Source organism: Pipistrellus hanaki (genome assembly GCF_964339955.1).
Source record: "Pipistrellus hanaki genome assembly, chromosome: 2".
NCBI classification, from domain to species: domain Eukaryota; kingdom Metazoa; phylum Chordata; class Mammalia; order Chiroptera; family Vespertilionidae; genus Pipistrellus; species Pipistrellus hanaki.
This window is the reverse complement of record NC_140504.1, coordinates 90,506,677-90,531,718: the sequence shown is the minus strand read 5'-3', so window position 1 is coordinate 90,531,718 and position 25,042 is coordinate 90,506,677.

Here is a 25,042-nt window from a genome sequence, read left to right as displayed (position 1 = left end):
TTTGTAGATGATAGAGGAATGTATTACAAAACTATAGATAACATAGTATATTGTAAAAATCACTTTCTTTTTTTTCTTTTTTTTATAAGATATTCACTTTATATATATATATATATATATATATATATATATATATATATATATAAATGCAATTTTTTATTTTTTTCTTTCTTTTTTTATTTATTTTTATTTTTTAATATATTTTATTGATTTTTTTTTGCCCCCCTCCATCCCTCCCGTACATACCCTCCCTCCCCAAAGTTTTATGTCCATTGGTTGTACTTATATGGATGTACACAAGTCCTTCGGTTGAGCTATTATCTCCCCCAGATCTTCCTCCCCTCCCCACTGTAATTTGACAGTCTGCCTGTTGTTTTACTGTCTCTATATCTGTCTCTTGGTTCATCAATTTATAATGTTCTTTATCATCCACAAATGAGTGAGGTCATGTGGTGTTTCTCTTTCATTGACTGGCTTATTTCACTCAGCATGATGTTCTCCAATTCCATCCAGGTTGCTGCAAATGATGAGAATTCCTTCTTTTTTATGGCAGCATAGTATTCCATTGTGTAGATGTACCATGGTTTTTGGATCCAATCATCTGCTGACGGGCACCTAGGCTGTTTCCAAATTCTGGCTATTGTAGATTGTGCTGCTATGAACATAGGGGTGCATATATCCTTTCTGATTGGTGTTTCTAGTTTCTTGGGATATATTCCTAGAAGTGGGATTACTGGGTCAAATGGGAGTTCCATTTTCAGTTTTTTGAGGAAACTCCACACTGTTCTCCACAGTGGTAGCACCAGTCTGCATTCCCACCAGCAGTGCATGAGAGTTCCTTTTTCTCCACAACCTCGCCAACACTTGTCGTTTGTTGATTTGTTGATGTTGGCCATTCTGACAGGTATGGTACCGCATTGTTGTTTTGATTTGCACCTCTCGGACAATTAGTGACTTCGAGCATGTTTTCATATGCCTTTTGGCCTTCCTTCTGTCTTCTTTTGAAAATATTCTATTTAGGTCCATTGCCCATTTTTTAATTGGATCATCCATCTTCCTTTTATTTAGTTGTATCAGCTGTCTGTAAATGTTGGAGATTAAACCTTTATCAGTGGTATTATTTGCAAATATAGTCTCCCACACCGTAGGCCTTCTTGTTGTTTTGTTGATGGTTTCTTTTGCTGTAAAAAAGCTTTTTATTTTGATATAGTCCCATTTGTTTATTTTCTCTTTAGCTTCCATTGCCCTAGGGGCAATATCAGTGAAGAAGTTCTTTTGGCATATGTCTGAGATTTTGCTGCCTGTGGATGCCTCTAGTATTTTTATGGTTTCCCGTCTGATGTTTAAGTCCTGTATCCATTTTGAGTTTATTTTGGTGAATGGTGTAAGTTGGTGATCTAGTTTCATTCTTTTGCATGTGTCTGTCCAATTTTCCCAACACCATTTATTGAAGAGACTGTCTTGACTCCATTGTATATTCGTGCCTCCTTTGTCAAATATTAATTGAGCATATTGATTTGGGTTGATATCTGGGTTCTCGATTCTATTCCATTGATCTATATGTCTGTTCTTGTGCCAGTACCAGGCTGTTTTGAGAACCGTGGCTTTGTAATATAGTTTGAAGTCTGGTATTGAGATCCCTCCTACTTTACTTTTCTTTCTCAGGATTGCTGTGGCTATTCGGGGTCTTTTATTGTTCCAAATGAACTTTTGGAGAGTTCTTTCTAGGTCAGTGAAGTATGCTGTTGGTATTTTAATGGGGAGTGCATTAAACCTATAGATTGCTTTAGGAAGTATGGACATTTTGATGATGTTGATTCTACCAATTCATGAACACGGTATGTTCTTCCATCTCCTTACATCTTCCTCTATCTCTTTTTTCAGTGTTGTGTAGTTTTCCGCAAATAGGTCCTTTACTTCCTTAGTTAAATTTATTCCTAGGTATCTTAATTTTTTTGGTGCGATGGTAAATGGAATTGCTTTTTTAGCCTCTGTTTCTGTAGTTTCACTGTTGGTGTATAGAAATGCCATGGATTTTTTGGCATTAATTTTGTATCCTGCAACATTGCCAAATTCATTTATTAAGTCAATTAGTTTTTTAATGGAGTCTTTTGGGTTTTTTATGTACAGTATCATGTCATCTGCAAATAAGGATAACTTTACTTCTTCTTTTCCAATTTGGATGCCTTTTATTTCCTCCTCTTGTCTAATTGCAATGGCTAGTACTTCCAGTACTATGTCAAACAGGAGTGGCGAGAGTGGGCATCCCTGTCTTGTTCCTGTTCTTAGAGGGAATGGTTTTAGTTTTTGCCCATTGAGTATAATGTTGGCTGTGGGTTTATCATAAATAGCTTTTATTATGTTGAGGTATGATCCTTGTACTCCCACCTTGTTAAGAGTTTTTATCATGAAAGGGTGGTTGGACTTTATCAAATGCTTTTTCTGCATCAATTGATATGACTATATGATTTTTATCTTTCAATTTGTTAATGTGATGTATCACGTTTATTGATTTGCGGATATTGTACCATCCTTGCATTCCTGGAATAAATCCTACTTGGTCATGGTGTATGATCTTTGTGATGTTCTTCTGGAGTCGATTTGCTAGAATTTTGTTGAGGATTTTGGCATCTAGATTTATGAGGGATATTGGCCTGTAATTCTCTTTCATTGAGTTGTCTTTATCTGGTTTAAGTATTAGGGTGATGCTGGCTTCATAAAAGGAGTTTGGAAGTGTTCCTTCCTCTTGTATTTTTTGGAATAGTCTGAGGAGGATAGGTTTTAGTTCTTCCTTGAATGTTTGGTAAAACTCTCCTGTGAAGCCATCTGGCCCTGGGCTTTTGTTTTCTGGAAGCTTTTTGATGACTGTTTCAATTTCTTCCCAAGTCACTGGTCTATTGAGATTTTTAGATTCTTCCTGATTGCGTTTTGGAAGTTTGTATTTTTCTAGGAATATGTCCATTTCCTCCAGGTTGTTCAGTTTGTTGGAATAGAGTTGTTCGTAGTATTTAGTAACAATCCGTTGTATTTCGGTGGGGTCTGTTGTTATTTCACCTCTTTCATTTCTGATTTTGTTTAATTGGGTCCTCTCTCTTTGTTTCTTGGTTAGCCTGGGTAGAGGTCCATCTATCTTGTTTATTTTTTCAAAGAACCAGCTCTTGGTTTTGTTGATCTTGTGTATTGTTTCTTTGGTCTCTATGTCGTTTATCTGTGCTCTGATTTTTGTTATTTCCTTCTTTCTGCTTACACTGGGCTTTTCTTGTTGCTCTTTTTCTAACTCTTTGAGTTGTAGAGTTAGATCACTTGTTAGCCTTTTTTCTAGTTTTTTGCAATAGGCTTGTAAGGATATGAACTTCCCTCTCAAAACTGCTTTTGCTGTGTCCCATAGATTTTGGATTGTTGTGTTTTCATTGTCATTTGTTTCCAGGATGTTTTTAATTTCTTCCTTGATTTCTCTGGTAACCCAGTCCTTGTTTAATAGCATGCTATTTAGTCTCCATGTGTTTGATTTCTTTGGATTATTTTTATTGTAGTTAATTTCCAGTTTTATGCCATTATGATCTGAGAAGATGCTTGATATGATTTCTATCTTCTTGAATTTGAAGAGACTTTGCTTATGTCCCAAAATGTGGTCTATCTTTGAGAATGTCCCATGTGCACTTGAGAAGAATGTATATTCTGTGGCTTTGGGGTGGAATGTTCTGAAGATGTCAATTAATTCCATCTGGTCTAGTGAGTCATTTTGGATTGATATTTCTTTGCTGATTTTTTGTTTAGATGATTTGTCGAAGGGTGACAGTGGGTATTAAAATCTCTTACTATGATTGTATTCCTATTAATCTCTCCCTTAATGTCCTCCAGCAGTTTTTTTTTTTTTTTTTTTTTATGTATTTGGGTGCCTGTATTGGGTGCATATATATTTACCAGGGTTATTTATTCTTGTTGGATTGTTCCCTTTAGTATTATGAAGTGGCCTTCATTATCTCTTGTTATGTCCTTCACTCTGAGATCTAATTTGTCAGATATAAGTATTGCTACCCCAGCTTTTTTTTCATTTCCATTTGCCTGGAAAACTTTTTTCCATCCCTTCACCCTCAGTCTGTGTGCATCTTTTTTTCTGAGGTGGGTTTCTTGTAGACAACAGATGTATGGGCCTTGTTTTCTTATCCAATCTGACACCCTATGTCTTTTGATTGGAGCATTTAATCCATTTACATTTAAGGTTATTATTGATAGGTACTCATTTGACGCCATTTTTATTCTATAACCGTGTTCCTTCTTCACTTCCTATTTCTTTATTTTTACAGTAGACCCTTTAGCATTTCTTGCATTGCTGGTTTGGTGGATATAAATTCCTTCAGTCTTTTTTGCCTGTGAAGCTCCTGATTTCCCCTTCAATTTTGATTGATAGCCTTGCTGGGTACAGTATTCTTGGATTCAGACCCTTTCTTTGCATGACTTTGTATATTTCATCCCATTCCCTTCTGGCCTGATATGTTTCTGTTGAGAAATCAGTTGCTAGTCTGATGGGGGTTCCTTTGTATGTCACTTTTTGTCTCTCTCTGGCTGCTTTTAAGATTCTTACTTTGTCGTTGTTGTTAGCCAATTTAATTATAATGTGCCTTGGTGTCTGTCTTCTGGGATTTATTTTGCTTGGGACTCTGCGAGCATCTTGGATTTGTGTGGGTTTTTTCTTCTCTATCTCAGGAAAGTTTTCTGTCATTATTTCTTGAAATACTTTTTCCATGTCTACCTCAGTTTTCTTTCCTTCTGGAACCCCAATTATTCGAATATTATTTTGTTTTGTATTGTCCCAAAGCTCCTGTAGGCTCTCCTCCTGCTTTTTAATCTTTTTTTCTAGAAGCTGCTCTAGTTGGGTATTTTTTTCCATCTTGTCTTCTAGCTCACTGATGCGGTTCACTGCTTCATCTAGTCTACTCTTGATGCTTTCTATTGAGTTCTTCATGGTAGTGATTTCATTTTTCATTTCTTCTTGGTTCTTCTTCAATTCCTCATGGCTCTTCTTCATTTCCTCATGGTTCTTCCTCATTTCTTCTTGGTTATTGTCAAATTTCTCTTCCATTCTTTTTAGCCATCCTATGATCATTATTCTGAATTCTTGCTCTGGTAGGCTGCTTGCCTCTGACTCCTTTACTTCCTTTTCTGGTGATGCCTGCTTTTCTTTCATGTGCGGGCTATTTCTTTGTCTCCCCATGGCCTCTTTTTTCAGGATGTCTGGTTATGTGGTGTTTCTTCCCCTGCGTTGATTTAAAGGTACAAACTACAACACTACCAGGTACAACACAAGAGGCACTTAACAGGAATGTATTTACAATATTAATAACCTCCAACAAAGGTGACCACTTCCTTGAGATTTCCGCTGTTCCTCAGCTGCCAATCAACTTTCCCTGAGCGACTCAGACGCCGCTTTTTTCTGTTCTGGGACCGGAGTCAGAACAAGTCCATCTGTTCGGTCGCCATCTTCAAGCGGTAAAAATCACTTTCTATTTGAGATGAAAATTTTCTAAATAAATACCTTGGCAAGATTTAACATAATAAAAATTTAGTTGAAATTAATAATTCTATTAAATTATAACTAACAGAATAATACCTTATAAATTTTAGGAAGTTATTTTAAGTATAATAACATTTATTTTTCTTTTTCAAAAAGCATCTGTCAAATGATTCAATTTAGTGTTTAACAATGCAGATCAGTCATTTTTTCATGGCTAAACAACTCATATGTATTGATCAGATGAAATTTTCTGTATGAACCCTTTATGTTCTTATAAATAAAAATACAATTTGCTAATTTAAATCTTTATCCTATTACTTATTTTGAAATTCTGTGGATTAAGTAAAAGTATATCAGCAAAGACATAATGAGTTTAAAAGCACATCACAGTTTCCTCCTGACCCCCAATACATGACTTTCTACCATGGCCATATGGACTACTACATGACAACACTCAGCAACCATAAACGTTCTGTTGACAGACATAATTGTACATCTGACTTTGGTACATGTTATGATCAATATATAACTAGATTTGGTTACACTTGGTGAAATACAAGTAAAAACCCAATGTATAAAGAATATCACTTATTAGCATTTAATACACATTTAGGTAATTTAAGAATCTTGTTAAATTCGGATCCTGATTCAGTAGGTCTGGACTTGTGCATCATATCTACAATTCTAACTAACTCCAAGATGATGATGACAATGATGATGATGATGATACCATGTACTTTATGGATTACTCTATGAATAGTGAGAACATATAGGTCTGTTGATTGATCTAATTGGTCAGCTGTAAAACATAGGCTCTATCAATAATCAACATTGGCCTATTCTGTAAACATGATATAGATTTTTATCTTTAAATCGTAATTCAAAAAAGGCCAAAAATACAATGTAAGAAAAAACAACAACAACAATGGTCATTTCTTGTTAGTCAGCAATTTGTTATTGCTATGCTTGAAATCTACTTTTAATATTTTCTTTTCTTTTTTTTTTCTTTTTTTTTTTTTAGAATGTAGCCTTCACAAAGAGCTCTCTGTCTGTAATTCCTTTGTTGCTGCTTACCATAAAGCTCAGACTCTGCTAAAATTCACCACTTATGTAAATGAATCCCCTCTAATGTCCATTGCAGACATGTGTTTGCTTTGTTTTTTAAATGATCTGGCTTTAAAAAACATCTACTTGGAAATTTGTTGTGCTTTTTTCTGTTTGTTTGTTTTTTTTTAATAAAGTTTATTGAATGATATTGGTTAGTAAGATTACAAAGGTTTCAAGTACCCATTTCTATGATACATGATCTGTATATTGCATTGTGTACCTGCCACCCAAAGTCAAGTCATCTTATATCACCATATATTTGATTCTCTTTACCTTTTACTACTCTGCATTCCTTTCCCTCTGATAACCAGAAGAAACTGTTGTCTGTCTATCAGTTTTTGTTTATCTTATTCATTCATTTGTTGTTTTCAGTTTTATATCCCACCTCTGAGTAAAATCATATGGTTCTTTTGCAGAGCATTATATTCTCGGTATCCATCCATGTTGTTGCAAATGGCAGTATTTCATCTTTTCTTAAGGCCAAGTAGTATTCCATTGTATATGTGTACCACATCTTCTTTATCCAGCCATCTATCAAAGGACACTTTGGTTGTGTCCGTGTCTTGGCCACTGTTAATAATGCTGCAATGAATACAGGGGTGCATATATATTTGCAAATAAATGTCTTCACATTTTTCAGGTAGACACCCAGAAAATGGGTTTCTGGGTCATAAGGAAACATTATTCTTAATTTTTGAGTAACTTCCATACTGTTTTCTATAGCGGCTGTACCATTTTACATTCCCTCCAATAGGAAATGAGGATTCGTTTTTCTCTACAACCTCTCCAACATTTGTTATTACTTGTCTTCTTGATAATAACCATTCTAACAGGTGAGAGGTGGTATCTCATTGTAGTTTAGGTTTGCAGTACCATAACAGCCAGTGAAGTTGAGCATATTTTTTATATATTGGTTGGACATTTGTATGTCTTCATAGAAGTGTCTGTTCAGGCCCTCTGCCCATTTTTTAATTAAATTGTTGTTGTTGAGTTGATGATTTTCTATATTTTTTTATTTTAACTCCTGGTCAAAGCTGTTGTTTTCAAATTTCTTCTCCCATTTGGTTGGGTGCACTTTTGTTTTGTTGCCAGTTTCTTTGGATTTTTAGAAGCTTTTCCTCTTGATATCACCTCAATAATTTATTTTTGCCTTTACTTCCCTTGCCTTTGGGTCAAATTCATTAAATTTTCTCATTTTGTTTTATTTTTTATACAAAAATAAAATGTAGTCTAGTTTTATTTTTTTGCATGTGGCTTTCCCATTTTCCCAGGACCATTTATTGAAGAGGCCTTCTTTTCTCCGTTGCATAATTTTGACTTCTTTGCTAAAAATTGTTTGTTGGTTTGTTTCAGGGGTCACAATTTTGTTTTATTGGTCTTTATGTATGTTTTACTAACAAATACCATGCTGTTTTGATTATCATAGCTTTGTAGTATAATTTGAAGTCAGGGAATGTGATACCTCCAGCCTCATTCTTGTTTCTCAGCATTGCTTTGGTTATTCCAGGTCTTTTGTGATTTGAGTCAAATCTGATAATTTTTTGTTCTCTTTCTTTAAAAAAATGTCTTTGGTGATACCTCTGGATTTGTTGCTTTTCATCAGCATTGCTTTCGCAATTCAGGGACTTTTGTGGTTCCATACAAATCTGATAAATTTTGTGCTATTTCTATTAAAAATGTCATTGGGATTTTGATGGGGATTGCACTAAATCTGTATATTGCTTTAGTAATATTGCCATTTTAACTATGCTGATTCTTCCAGTTCATGAATATGGAATATCTTTTCATTTCATTGTGTCCTTTTTAGTCTCTTTTAAAAGTGCCTTGTTGCCAAAACCGGTTTGGCTCAGTGGATAGAGCGTCGGTCTGCAGACTGAAAGGTCCTAGGTTCAATTCCGGTCAAGAGCATGTACGTTGGTTGCGGGCACATCCCCAATGGGGGGTGTGCAGGAGGCAACTGGTTGATATTTCTCTCTCATCGATGTTTCTAGCTCTCTATCCCTATCCCTTCCTCTGTGAAAAATCAATAAAATATATTAAAAATAAAGTAAAATAAAAATAAAAGTGCCTTGTAATTTCCTGTATTTAGGTTCTTCCCATTCTTTGTTAAGTTTATTACTAGGCATTTATTGTTTTTGTTGCAATTGCAAAAGGAATTGTTCTTTTCATTTCTTTTTTAAAAATATATTTGTTAGTATATAGGAATACAAAAAATGGATTTTTGTAAATTGATCTTGTATCCTGCAATTTTGCTGTATTTGTTTATCATTTTTAATGGCTTTATTTATCTCTTCCATAGTTTAGGTTAGTGTCTCAATAGTTCTATTTTTCTCTCCATTTCTTCCATATCTCTTAAATGACAATTTTCTATTTTTTAAAACTGGAAGTTTCCAAGGAAGAATGCTGCCATTTGCAAAATTATTTTTTACTTAGTATCAACTCTCTATTTTATTGACAAATAATTTAAATGAATAATATTATCTGATATTATTATCCAAGTATAGCAGTTTGGTTTTTTTTTTGTTTGTTTGTTTTTTTAGAAATGAAAATCATGCAATGCTTTACTTCATTCATTTACCATGAATATTATTCTGAAAAATAACTAAATCAGGCATAATTTTGGAATAAAATAATCACAGATTCTATCAATTCACAGTGTTTTACACAATAGATGTAAAATGTAAATGGCTTGGGGCTTCTAAATGATGAATTTATAAATCCACTTGTATAATTTTGTGCTCATATTTTCTCTCTTCCTCTCCCTCCTTATATTTTTATCATTTCTCACTCAAAATATTCTATTTAATGTACAGATAGAAAAGTCAGACTCTCATTATGGTGTTCTCCCTTTTTCCTAGATGATGATAATCAATCAATTACGATTTATGAAAAAGAAACACCTGGCACACTTCCATATACAAATAGATGTCCTGTGGTTCTAAGAAGAGCTGAGGGTATTTCTAAGGGTCGGGGCCTCTGAGAGTAAAGCTCTCTACACAGTGTGACTTCCCCACGTGCCTGTGTCTCATAATTATGCACCCTTACAACCAGCATACATGCATTTACTTAATTATTTAGCAAGTACACGTTGCAAAGGCTACAGGGCAACAAAACATGTAAGAGAGAAAAGAATTAACCTTAAAACACATGGGTATTTTATTCCTAATAACCATAAGTTTAAATCAAACAAAATAAAAATAGAAATTGTATAAGTGAGAACTTTGCAGCTCAATGCCTCCAATTGATCTGATTTTGTCTTACAAGTTAATGGCAACTTTTGGTGTTGGATACTAGGCTCCAATGAAAGCAGGTGCCTTGCTACTTCCTTCAGCGGTCCTTTCAGACCTATTTTGTTGCCCTTGACCACGTGTCTGTTCCTTAAATGCAGATTTTTAAAATAAAAGGTAGCTACCCAGTTCTTTTTTTTTTTTTTTTAAATATATTTTATTGAGTTTTTACAGAGAGGAAGAGAAAGGGATAGAAAGAAACATCAAAGAGAGAGAAACATTGATCAGCTGCCTCTTGCATACCCCCTACCGGGGATGTGCCCACAACCAAGGTACATGCCCTTGACCGGAATCAAACCCTGGACTCTTCAGCCCACAGGCCGACGCGCTACCCACCGAGCCAAACCTGTTTCGGGGCTACCCAGTTCTTTAAGACTGTGTTTAGTATAGTAGCTACTACTCACATGCCCAGTTGAGATGTGCTCTTAGCATAAAAATTACAATGCAAAAAAGATTGGAAATTATGTGATTGATAATTTTAGATTGATATGTTGAAATGATAATAATATTTTGGATATAGATATATTAGCTTAAGTAAGATATACTGTTAAAGTTTATTTTATTTGTTCCTTTTTGTTTTTTCATATGACTACCAGAAAAATTTAAATGTCATTGTGTGACTCACACTATATTTCTTTAGGATAGCACTGCTATAAACTGTGTTTTTTTCTATTTCTTTTATTCTGTAATGCACAAGATTGTCTTATCCTTTTAATATCTTCATTCCCAATGAATATGTCCTAAAATAACTCCTCAATATGGAGCATCATAAAGCCTTATAATAATGGTCATTTGCCCCAACTATATATTTAAGTTAAATTTTAAGTTAACATCTACTTTTTAAGAAATCTATTTAAGCTGTAGCCAGTTTGGCTCAGTGGATAGAACGTCGGCCTGTGGTCTGAAGAGTCCCGGGTTTGATTCCGGTCAAGGGCATCTACCTTGGTTGCAGGCACATCCCCAGTAGGGGGTGTGGAGGAGGCAGCTGATGGATGAGTTTCTCTCTCATCAATGTTTCTATCTCTCTATCCCTCTCCATTTCTCTCTGTAAAAAACACAATAAAATATATTTATAAAAAGAAAAAAGAAAAAAAGAAATTATTTAAGATGACCAAGTGTTCACATTTAGAGTATTTCTTTTCATTCTTGACCTTAAACAGTAATCAACAAAATTGAGCAAAATAAATATATATTCTAATATTTTAACTTTGCTTGAATATAAGTTTAAAATTGAGGAGAAAAATTCCATAAAATAAAATATGTTAAAGATGGGAAAATTGTTATTTTTAAAGCTTTAGGCATTTTCCTGTTTATTATTATTATTATTATTATTATTATTATTATTTTGGATCAGCAAGGCAAATTTACTCCTGTGCAGAAGGATGCATGCCAGCTTGAAATCATGGGCAAAGCACACCAAAATGAGAAGTCCGTTTGGTTTTACTTACTCATGTGTGTTGCCCTGCCCCTCACTCTGAATTATGACTTGATTGGTCAAGGCTCAGAGCTAGGGTTCCCATTTTTGCTCAATTGACTAATTCAGAGGGAGGGGAGGGGAAAGACAGATCCTAATATGTCAGCTCCCTGAGAGTCTCAAGATCAGATGGAAAATGGCGGGACCAAGGAGGGCAGGGAGCTCCTTTCTTTGACAGAAAAGATCACTAGCTCACTCTCACAATTCCTACCTTTTTTTTATTTGACTCTTTTCTTTAATTTTGGCTAGCAGTCTTTGACTTTCATTTTCTTCAGTGTCTAGGAGAAGGAGATTAATCTGTTGATATGTTACTGGGGTTTGTTTGGTGAATGCAGTCTCCGTTAACCTTTGGATAAGGCCTCTCATGCATGGAATAATGCAACATCCTTTATATAAGTATTTTATTCTTTCTGATATAAATTGCTTAATATAACACTAATACATACTTTGGGAAAAAATTTCCAGGTTTTAAAATCACAATATGGAAATGTTGAAGATATTACAATCATTACAGATTGCCACCAGCATATGAATACATGCCCCAATCCTCATAGTAGAACAAAGGGCTTTTCCAATGTATTTAGTAATAACAGAAATCAGCATCAGGCAGCCTGTTCCCAGCACTCTCTGAGCGTGTTGAGTGTTGGAGACAGCAAATGTGCCTCATATAATATGGCTTTTTTTTAATAAAGAAATTGTATTTAGTGATTTCAAATTATTTTAAGAGTTCTTTGTATTTAACTTAAAATATTGTTCTCCAGAATCCAATAATAGTCTTATTTAATGAGATATGTACTTTGGGAAGGGCAGGATTCTTTCTCAAGATTATTTTTTATTAATCACTAAACAATCATGAACAGTAAGAAAACAATGTATTTATATAAATTTATATTCACATGTATATATTTAAAAAACTTATTAGGTAATTCTTTCTGTGATTAGTGTAGTTCCCCCACCCCTGACATTACAACTTGTAGTTTTTAAAGTATATTTGGAAATCCATGTTGAGGAAATAGAATTTGATTTTTCTTTTTTAATATATTTGTATTGATTTTAGATTTTAGAGAGGAAGAGAGAGAGAGAGAGAGAGAGAGAGAGAGAGAGAGAGAAGCATTAATGATAAGAGAGAATCATTGATCAGCTGCCTCCTGCATGCCTCCTATTGGGGATTGATCCCTAAACCTGTGCCCTTTACTGGAATAGAACCCGGGACCCTTCAGTTCTCAGGCCAATGCTCTATTCACTGAACCAAACTGAAAAAGACTAATTTTTCTATGTACTCTTATTTTTGTCAAGATTTATCCTAAGTTTACCTTGTTATTAGTAGACTTATTGAGCAGAGAGGTAAAGTGAGCAGAGTGGTCAGTGCATTGCTGTTTACTCCGTCTTAAGGGGCACTATAATCATCATGCCATGGTGATTCACCAGAGTAGAACATTACTGAATCATGTGGATGCTCTGTACAAGTCCCATAGAATTTAATTGATTTCCATTTTCATTAGTGGAGATCTATGTCCCTAACAGTCAATGATTTATACCTATATCAACAACTGACAAAAAAGAAATTTGAATTAATATAGTACTGGGATGAGGCTGAAATTTCTCTGTGTGCACACTGTTTCATACTAGTTTTCTTAAAATCTTTGTGATAGGAAGAAATTCTCGCCGAAACCAGTTTGGCTCAGTGGATAGAGCATCGGTCTGTGGACTGAAGGGTCCCAGGTTCGATTCCAGTTGAGGGCATGTACATTGGTTGTGGGCACATCCCTGGTAGGGGGTGTGCAGGAGGCAGCTGGTCGATGTTTCTCTCTCATCGATGTTTCTAGCTCTCTATCACTCTCCCTTCTTCTCTGTAAAAAAATCAATAAAATATATTTAAAACAAAAGAAATTCTGAAGGACTGTGATGATGACAGCCTGCAATTCTGATAACAATAATAATAAATACTATAAACATCACAAGTTAAGGCAAAAAGATTTCAAAGAAAACATAAATGTGAGAAGCCACAAATATCCTTGATAAATGTGCATTGTTTTCATGTAATGAGCAATGGATTAATAAAATGTCATGGTCAAACTGTTTTAATCAATAATGAAATGTAACATTCATATCATGAATATATATCTGTATTGAGGTTTTCTTTAATTTTGAGGGAAGCTTTTATTCTTTTCTTAGAATTTGTACATCTGGTTAAATTATTAAACTATTAATTATATTTGAATATTTTAAAAATAATTTATATTTTTATGAAGAATCTTGTTTTTTAAAAACTTCATACATTAGGTCAAACAATCATTAAAAATATGTTTTATTATTTCTTCACATACATTAGCTTTTATCTGGAATGAATGTCAAGATTTCTGTATGTTTGACTTTTCTGCATTGATCTGTAGTTTTTTCATTAACATATGCCATTTCTTGATTCATTATTTGGTTTTTATTATTTGTGAAGACTTAGAATTTGAGAATTTTTTTAAGATTAATGCATATTTAAATCTTGTAGCACAATGAACTTTCATCTATGAGCTAAATGTTGCCATATACACATATGTATATCTATATTTGCAGAGTCTCTATAGAGAGGGTCATATTGTCATGTGTATATCACATTTAGCTTTAGTTTAGATATTTGTAGAATGAGATAACATTTAGAACCTTTGGTTAAAAAGAGATATTTTAAGAATAATTAAAAAAGAATGGGGAATATAATACTGTTTTTACAAAATAACCCGGAGGAGACACAAAGATACTGTATTTATATTGTCTTAAAACAAGTCAAAGATAAGAAGCATAGTTATATAAGTTATAAGTTACCAATTAAGGCAGTGAAGCTGTGAAATCTGTTCCATTGAATGTTTTTATGGAATATACTAGAGGCCCAGTGCAGGAAATTTATTTACTCGGGGGGGGGGGGGGAGATCTCTCAGCCCAGCCTACACCCTTTCACAGTCCAGGAGCCCTCGGGGGAGGTCAGGCTGTTGCCAAGTCGGACATCCTTAGCATTCCTGGGAAAGGCTCCCACCCCCACTGCTACACTCACCAGCCATGAGCCTGGCTTCTGGCTGAGCAGGGGTGTGGGTGGAGCACTGCTCAACCAAAAGCTAGGCTTGCCCCTCCTTAGTGCTGTCCCCACTCCCGCCCACTGGTGTGGAGGAGCTGATTGGAGGCTGGCCCAGCAGGGGGACAGGCCATGGGAGGTTGAGGAACCACAGTTGCATCCCATCCTGCCTCAGCAGAGGAGCAGGGCGGCCGCACCACCACCTCTCCTGCTGCCTTTGTGGAAGGGGGGGTGCCAGGATTGCCACAGCTGGCCTGGTGGTGTTGGCTCACTGGCCTCACCCCCACCCACTGGTCATTCCAGAATGTCATTCTGCCATCTGCTTTAATTAGCATATTAGCTCTTTATTATATAGGATGAACAAATATTTTTTTAGGTTGTACAAATTTACTCCTTTCTAGAGAAAAAAATTATCTATTTACTTGTTCTTTCAGTGGACTTCTGAACAAGTGGAACTTAAATAATTGCAAAAATGTAAATATGTTCAGATGCTAAAACATAAGTATAATTCATATTATTATATCTCCTTTGAAATTAATAAGTCTTCATCTAGTGGATATGTTATGTAGCTCATGTTGTAATTCTGAAATTCATGAGTCAACATTTTATTTCAAAGGTATTTGTGAACAATTAATTAAAAATAGTAAGTTAACTTTAATGCTCTAATTTGCAAGATCTGATTTCCTAGTCCTGACAAAGCAGCTAAATTATTGTTTTCTGCTTTCTAACTACAAACAAGATTTTGGAATCCTAGAAATTAGTTTTGGAGACAGAGTCCATCAGGTAACCTTGCTTATTGGTTTAAAAGAAAGATTACTCTTTAGAGAAATTATTTCATATCTTTATTTAATTCACTAGTAGCCTGGTGCATGAAATTTGTGCATAGGCGGGGGTTTCCCTCAGCCCAGCCTGCACCCTTTCCAATCGGGCCTACACCGGCAGTTGGTTATCCTTCTCGCAATCCTGGACAGCTGGCTCTTAACCACTCACCTGCCTGCTTGCCTGCTTGCCCCAAATTGCCCCCCCCCTGCTGGCTTTCTCACTCCCAACTGCTCCCCCACAGGCATAATCGCCCCAAACTGCCCCCTCAACTGCCCTCTCCCACCAACCTGCTCGTCCCCAATCCCCCACCCCGCCTGACCACCCACAACTGCCCTCCCCTCCTTGTCTGATCGCCCTTAACTACCTCTGCCTTGGCCCCGCCACCATGGCATTATCCGGAAGGATGTCCGGAAGGTCTCCTAGAAGGTCTTTTGGTCTAATTAGCATATAACCCTTTTATTAGTATAGATAGAGGTCTGGTACATGGGTGGGGACTGGCTGGTCTGTCTTGAAACAGGTCCTGGATCAGGGTGGGTATCCTAACTGGGGGGCATGGCCGGCATGGGCGAGGGACTGAGGGCCATTTGGGGGTGGTTCGCAGGCCAGCCAAGCCCCCAGCTTTGTCCAGAAGGATGTCTGGAAGGTTTCTAAAAGGTCTCTGGTCTAATTAGCATATTTAGCATTACTCTTATTAGTATAGGCGGTATATCATAGCTTAAATCTTCTATCAGATGCTAAATCACATTTTTAAAAGATAAGATTAACATAAATCATGATTTTTATTAACTCCTTTATGGTACATAGAGCCCCTCTAACAGTCAGGCTGCAAAACTGCCAGAGACCTTTAGTTAGTAGAAATAAGGGAAAAGAGAAGGAAGACTGAGACCAGAAATTGATAGAAAGTAGGTTTTATTTCCAATTATGAAGTATGGGCATAATTATTTTGATTTGAAAAACTCTTATATTCTTGATAGTATTTTCAGCAGCTGCTTGAAATTCATACTTTTTAAATTAAATGAGAAATCAAAAGATATTGGGATTAACAATATTTTTCTATGAGAGGTAGTAATTATGAAAATAAATATTTTTATTAATAGTTAAATATAGTAAAGTAATTAAAATATATTATAATGTAAAGCTGGCATGAAGAATCAATACAAGAAATCATGTAATTCATCCAAAGGAATTTTTTGATACATGGGATTCCCTTTTGTTTTGTTGCTCTATCAAGATCAAATTATTGCAGAAACCTGTTTGCTGGTGGATGGAGCGTCGTCCTGCGGATTGAGGGGTCCCAGGTTCATTTCCGGTCAAGGGCATGTACCTTGGTTTCGGGCACATCCCCAGTAGGGAGTGTGCAAGAGGCAGCTGATCGATGATTCTCTCTTATTGATGTTTCTAACTCTCTATCCCTCTCACTTCCTCTCTGTAAAAAATCAAATATATAAAATTATGGAACACATAGAATTGGCATAAAAATATCTGGAAGAAAACTACAAAAGGATCCAAAGTGTTCAAAAACCATCTTATCTAATGTGAAAAAAAAACAAACCCGAAACACCTTAAATCTTATTATGCTTATTACATTAGGAAAACATTTCCTCATTTCCGTAATAGCTATGTATATAATTCTATTTGATACTACTACTTAAGTACACATATGAAAATGGAATAGGTTTTATTATTTTATATAAGTTTATTACTATTTGCATGTGGAAGGTATAAATAAGTATTTGTTCTGCAAGAAAGACTGCAAGAAAAAAACATTATTTATTTTTAAACTCTTCAAAAAAATGTCCTTAATTTATAGAACATGATACATAAATTATAAATAAAGATGCAGCTTTGAATTTTGAAGAAGATATTATACCAGTATATTAAATTTATTTTCTAAAAAAGTTAATTGGCAAAAAAAAATGGCAGATAGGTGAAACTTGAAGAAAAATTTTAAAATTAATATTTATGTATTTCAGTTCTTTGAGTTTATTAGAAACTTATTATACTTAATAATGAATACTTGATTTTTACCACAGTTGCACAGAAAATACTAAATATAGAACTTATTAATATTATAGGTTTTCTCTTTAGAATCAATTGATTTTAATTCCATCCATAGTATTAACACCTTTTCAGAAAGAGGTATAGATGAAAATATTGATCTTTTGACAAAATCCATTTTATGGAGTGCATTGATGCTATTTAATTATTCAGTCATATTAACTAGGCATTCAAATACATTTTTATAGCTAAAGCATCTAAACCTTAGAGAAATGTAAAATTAGAATGGAATTTTGGTTATGACTATGGTACATTACATGGCAAAATACATTTACTTCCTAAATACCCAGAAAATTGAGGTATAGGATGTAATATCTATACTAATAAAAGCACAATATGTTAATTAAACAGAACATTTGCACCAATGTTTTTATTTGAAGTTTTCTTATGTAAGAACTAACATTTAATTATTATGTTATTAGAACAGATGATGACTTTCTGGATGTCATCTCAGACATCCTTCCAGACGAAGCTGCCATGGTGGGAGACGAGGCAGAGGCGGTTAGGGGTGATCAGGCAGGCAGGCAGAGTGGTTAGGGGCAATCATGCTAGCAGGCAGGTGAGTGGTTAGGAACAGCGGTCCCAGATTTTGAGAGGGATGTCCGGCTGCCAGTGTCAGGCCGATTCTGCAGGAATTATGCATGTATAATATGAGCATGGAAGTCAAAAATCCTCCCAGGGGTCCCAGGTTGCTAGAGGGTGCAGGCCAGGCTGAGTGAAGCCCCTCTCACCCAATGCATAAATTTCATGCACCCGGGCCTCTAGTTTATTTATAATTTAAAGCAAGTCTTATAATGCAGCTCTTCTCCACACTCTCAATGTACAGTATCACTGACTGTTCTGAACTTTTGCCCTTAGTCTTTGTGTAATTTATATAATTCAACTTAATATTTAGTGCAAACTCTTTGTATACAATCTTTTCTCTATATCCAGAAGAATTTTCTCAACCATAATAGAACATATTTTCCAAGATTCTGAGTTAAGCTATGGATCATGTTCCTAAAAGAAAAGTATGCACATTTACACACATGTGCAAAATTTTGGGCTCTCTAGAATTATAAATTATATGAATAAACTCATGATTGAAACCATAATAATTTCATACTAGTGCTAGCCCCAACTACTAATAAAAGGTATTATTCAATAGTAGGTTTTAATATAATGCTTAATGATTATAAACATTAATTAATAAAAAATAAACCTGTGGCATAAAACATACATGTGAAGCATTTACATCAATGTTTTTATTTGAAATTTTCTTATGTAAGAACTAACATTATATAATTATAAATTATAAATTATTATAAATTATATTATAAATTATAATTCTGATTACCTTATATAAGTAAGTATTACTTTTGATTATCAGGCCAAGTAAAAGGAAGATTGGTACTGATCACATATAAAAAAAAATTGAACTAGATAAAAAAAAAACAGTTTGGGTTGCTTCACCCCCTCTGGGAGCAGATGAAATATGCCATTTAACATTTTCATGGCTTATTCCATGAAATGTGAATAAATAATCTATTTATCATCACGTAGTGGTGGTGCTTTATAGGAGGAGGGTATACAATAAGTAACATTTACTGGCCCAAAGAAGGGCTGTGAAATGAGATGATAAAGTATTAGTATATGACATATTTAAAGGAGTATATAGCAGAGGCAGAAATCTCAAGGAGGATAATAATATTAAATTTGGCTATACTGTTCCTTCCAACATTTTCAAAGACTGTAGTGAAACTTTCATTTTAAGTGGCAGATTATACAATTATCATAAAATTACAATGCACAGGGCAGAGTCCTAATTGCTTTTTCCCAATGTATTCTGTTGATGCATTACAAGGTAACTGTTTTGCACTTAACTCATGTCTTGAATATCCTGTTAGGAGTGAGGAGGAACTTGGTCAGTGCTGGAGAGCCACATTAGCATTCCCTTAGTTCTGCAATATAATCCTTAATTTGAAATGAAGTTTGGTTGTTTTAACTACAAAACATTAAGGAGCCTGCACTACATCAAGACCTTTAATGGGAACTAATGGAATTTTTGGCATAAAATAGTAGAATTAATTAGATCAAGCAACACACACTGTTTAAACGTTAGCCTGCCAATTTACACTAATTTTACTAGTAAGTCGTGCATAAGTAAGAAAAGACATTGGGTTGATTGAACAAAGAAGTTGAATATTTTTTTCACATTCACTGTGTAAGTTATTATCCACTGTGAAAAGATTATTGACTTTTTTAAAGGAGATATTATGGAGAGAAATGATTGCTACCAGGATGACTGGTAGAATTATGTATAAGTAATAACTCTAATTTCTCATCTGCTGAATAAATGGCTTTAATTTTAAAATACTAGTTAGTGCATATTAGATTTCTGCTGAATTGAGCAGAATTATCAAACCTTGTTTTGAAATATAATGGACACTTTCAGTGAAGCATAAAACAAAACCTTTCTTGGTTTAAACCTCTACCCGTTTAATAGTTATATATCCTAGATTGTTAATCATGTCTCTTGTATTTCTTCTTAAAAGTTTATCTGAGGGGAAAAAACCACACCTACAAGTATGAGACTTATCCTGGATTTATACAGATAGGGTGTAGAAAATGCCCATGCCTCTGATTCTTATATAAAGGTCAATCATACCTACTGATAAAAGATGTCAGTTTAGTTGGTCAGGAGGAAAAGATCAATTGTATCCATATAAATGGAAGTAAAGAGACTTGAAGACTTGTGTTTTCCCTCTGGTGTTTTCCTCTTTATTGAGATTTTCTGTACTACTGTGCCTCAACCCTGCCTGATCACTGTAAATACCTGCAAAAGTTGTTATAAAGTTGTTATAAAATAGAGGCTTCCAGGTTCCTCTGATGGACTTTCGAGCCAAACAAATTTGGGATTCACCAATTCTACTGTGCCTGTTTTTCCCTCCATGTACCTACCACCTTTGCAATTAGTAATTTTGGTAACTGGTTCTGGCCAAGGGACTGAGAAGAGGTGATATGAGTTCTGTCAGAATGACACAGTTGAGAAATATACTGATGTTGTATTATAGAATTGTATAATCGAAACATATATAATTTTATTCACCAATGTCACCTCTATAAATTTAATTAAACATTTTTTAACAAGTGAGCCTCTGCCATCCCTTGCTTTCCCTGTGAAAATCATGGAGGCCATATGATTCTGATGTGTATCTATAAGATGTAGGGGGCTGAGGGAGGGACAGAAATCACTTCACATAAATGTAGTTGTCAATGCTGTTTGCCAAGTGCTTCCTATTCTTCTTCATCCTGAGCACTCGGTTTATACAAAAGATGATTTCTACTTCTAGTAGCCATGAGATTAATTCGAGTGTATATGCTTTAGTTCTGGATGACAGCATTTAATTCTAAATGTTAGACTCTTTTTGCTCCTTTGTTAGATGATAGGTATCTTTTAGCTTGGATCTCTGAGTAATTTAAAGAGAAGACATGATGCATGTATTGTATAATAGGAGCAGAAATAAACATTGTTTTAAAATTCTGTGAGTAGAATGATTTATTATGGAAGTATAATTTATCCTATATTGGCTGATACAGCAATGATAATTATTATTATAATTATTAAGCTGTTGAAATTTGGCCATTTTTTAGTTTTAAAATATATATATTTTTAAATATTTTATTGATTTTTTTTTTTTTTTACAGAAAGGAAGGGAGAGAAATAGAGAGCCAGAAACATCGATGAGAGAGAAACATTGACCAGCTGCCTCTTGCACACCCCCTACTGGGGATGTGCCCGCAGCCAAGGTACATGCCCTTGACCGGAATCGAATCTGGGACCTTTCAGTCCGCAGACCGACGCTCTACTGCTGAGCCAAACCGGTTTTGGCCCATTTTTTAGTTTTGTCTTTTATTTTTATTATCCAAATTATTATAGAGTTCTATTTTTGTATAGTTTTGCTATGCCAATTTTTAGTTATCATAGATAATATCAGTCTCAATATCAGTTCAAATTTTATCACCATTAACTGAATAATTGCATAAATTACAAACTTTGCTTTTAGCTCTGCAGTGTACAAATCTCTCTCACTATATCAATAACAGATGCACATCATGATCAGTGACCAAGTAATTTCTATAAAGCCTGTAAATGAGTAGTCACTATATGCCTGTTATTCATTGAGAACAGCAATAACAATGCATGCATTTGTGCTGACATTTTTGTTATTTGTTTGAAGACCTGTTTTTTTGTTTTTGTTTTTTGTCTTAAGTTATATATGTCTCTTTCCCCCCAATTGACTGTGCCCCCCTAATTATTTCCACCCCGGCAAGCCCCCACTACCTCAGTGTCTGTGTTCTTTGGTTATGCTAATAATGCATGCATACAAATCCTTGATTGCTCTCTAACCCCTCTCCTTCCCCCCAATCTCTCCTGCCATTTGTCTCTGGATTAATTTTTGTTCATCAAATGATGTTGATCATTATATCCCAGATATGAGTGAGATCATATGATATTTATCTTTCTCCAATTGGCTTATTTCACTTAGCATAATGCTCTCCAGTTCCATCCATGCTGTTGTAAATGGTAAAATTTCCTTGTTTTTTTTATTAAAAAATATATTTTATTGAGTTTTTACAGAAAGGAAGAGAGAGGGATAGAAAGCCAGAAACATTGATGAGAGAGAAACATCGATCAGCTACCTCTTGCACACCCCCCAATTGGGATGTGCCTGCAACCAAGGTACATGCCCTTGACCGGAATTGAACCCGGGACCCTTAAGTCTGCAAGCTGACACTCTATCCACTGAGTCAAACTGGTTTCGGCCAAGTTCCTTCTTTTTTATAGCAGCATAGTATTCCGTTGTGTAGATATACCACAGTTTTTTAATTAACTCATCTGCTGATTGGCACTTAGGCTGTTTCAAATCTTACCTATTATAAATTGAACTGCTATGAACATAGGGGTGCATATATCCTTTCTGACTGGTGTTTCTGGTTTCTTGGCATATATTCTTAGAAGTGGGATTACTGGGTCAAATGGGAGTTCCATTTTTAATTTTCTGAGGAAATGCCATACTGTCTTCCACAGTGGCTGCACCAGTCTGCATTCTCACCAGTAGTTCAGGGAGGTTCCTTTTTCTCCACATCCTTGCCAGCATTTGTCAATGTTGATTTTTTGATGATAGCCATTCTGACAGGTGTGAGATGGTACCTCATTTTTGTCTTGATTTGCATCTCTCAATGATTATTGACTTTGAGCATGTTTTCATATGTCTCTAGGCCTTCTGTATGTCCCTTTTCAAAAAGTGTCTACTTAGGTCCTTTGCCCATTTTTGGATTGGATTGTTTATCTTCATTTTGTTAAGTTGTATGAGTTCTCTGTAAATTTTTGGAGATTAAACCCTTATCTGAAATAGTATTGGCAAAGGCTTTCTTATTGTTTTGTTGAAGGGTATTTTTTGTTGTTGTTCAGAAGCTTTTTATTTTGATGTAGTTCCATTTATTTTCTCCTTAGTCTCCATTGGCCTAGAAGCTATGTGGGTAAAGATATTCCTACAACATATGTCTGCTATCTTGGTGTCTATGGAATCTTATAGGATTTTTATGGTTTCCATCTGATATTTAAATACTTTTGCCATTTTGAGTTTGTTTTTGTGTATGGTGTAACTTGGTGATCTAGTTTCATTTTTTTGCATGTAGCTGACCAAATTTTCCAGCACCATTTATTGAAGAGACTGTCTTGACTCCATTGTATGCTCTTGCCTCCTTTGTCAAATATTAATTGAGCATAGTGGTTTGGGTCTATTTCTGAGTTCTCTGTTCCCTTCCTTGGTCTATATGTCTGTTTTTATGCCAGTACCAGGCGGTTTTAAGAACAGTGGCTTTGTAATATAGCTTGATATCTGGTATTGTGATCCCTCCTACTTTGTTCTTCTTTCTCAGGATTGCTGTGGTTATTGAGGGTCTTTTTTTTTTTTTATTCCAAATGAATTTTTGGAGAGTTTGTTCTAGATATTTGAAATATGCCATTGGTATTTTAATGGAGATTGCATTGAATCTGTAGATTGCTTTGGGAAGTATGGACATTTTAATGACATTGATTCTACCAGTCCATGAACATGGTATGATCTTTCATCTGTTTATTTCTTCCTCTAACTCTTTTGTCAATGCCCTGTAGTTTGATAAATACATGTCTTTTACCTCCTTAGTTAATTTTATTTCTAGGTATCCTAATTGTTTTTTTATGTGTGTGTGCAATGGTAAATGGGATGGTTTGTTTGTTTTTTAAGTTTTTTTCTGTGACTTTATTATTGGTGTATAAAAAGGCCATAGATTTCTGGGTGTTAATTTTTTATTATTGCCAAATTCATTTATTAGGTCTAGTAATATTTTTATGGAGTCCTTGAGGTTGTATATGTACAGTATTATGTCATCTGCAAATAAGGACAGTTTTACTTCTTTTCCAATTTGGATGCTTTTTATTTCTTCATGTTGTTTGATTGCTATTGCTAGAAATTCCAGCACTATATCAAAGAGGTGAGGTGAAAATGGGCATCCTTTTCTTGTTCCCATTCTTAGGGGAAATGAGTTTTGCTTTTGCCCATTGAGTATGATTTTGGCTGTAGGTTTGCAATATAAGGGTTTTATTATGTTGAAGTATGATCTCTCTATTCCCACTTTGCTGAGAGTTTTTATCAAGAAAGGGTGTTGGGTCCTGCCCAGTTTTGCTCAGTGGATAGAACACCATCAGTTGCTGCTCTGCTTGAATATTTTTTCTACTTTGTCTTCTAGCTTTGATGCTGTCCTTCATTTCTAGTCTACTGTTGATTGTTTCTATTGTGTTATTTATTATAGCAATGCAATTCTTTTTTTCTTCTTGGTTCTTCTGCATTTCCTCTTGATTCTTTCACATATTGTTGAATTTGTCTTCCCTCCTTTTCAGCATCCTTATGACCATTGCTCTGGATTCTTTTTCTGACAAATTTCTTGTTTCCATTTTGTTTACTACTTCCTTTTCTGTGATTCTTCCTTTTCTTTCATATGGGGGCTGTTTATTTGTCACCTCATATCCATTTCTTTCAGGGTGTCTGGTTATGTAGTTCTCTCTTTTCTGCATTGACTTAAAGGCACAAAACATAACACAACACACAGGGCACCAAATACTAATATATTCACGATACCAATAATCCCAAATAAAGGTGACCACCAGAGAAAAAAGAATTAGGGGAGAGAAAAGAGTGTAAAAATGCTACTTTGAAAAGGAAATATGTAAGAGAGATGAGAAAGAGAAGAAAAAAGATAGGGGAAATATATGTATATTGAGAGAGAAAAAAAATTCCAACAACTAATCCAAAAAATGCAAACAACAAAGACCCAGAGAAGAATGCAAGCAGCAAATACCCAAACAACAAATACCTAGATGAATCTGAAGAGGCAGAGATTATTTCTAGAAGGTTAGATCAAGTAATTGAAGGTACGATCATGGAAATGGCCATGATTCAGTATAAAGGAGGTAAAGAGAAAGTGAGTATATAAATAGAAAAGTAAAAAACAAAATACAAAAAGAAGAGAAATATATATATATTTCCTTTCTTTATTCTATCTATCTATGTATTCATCTATTTCTGGAAATGGATAATAGAAAATATATAGGCCTGATTTGGGGTTTGAAACTAATTAAGCTATTAGTAGAAAAAGAGAACAAGCAAGGAGAAGAAAAATAGAAGCCAAACACACAC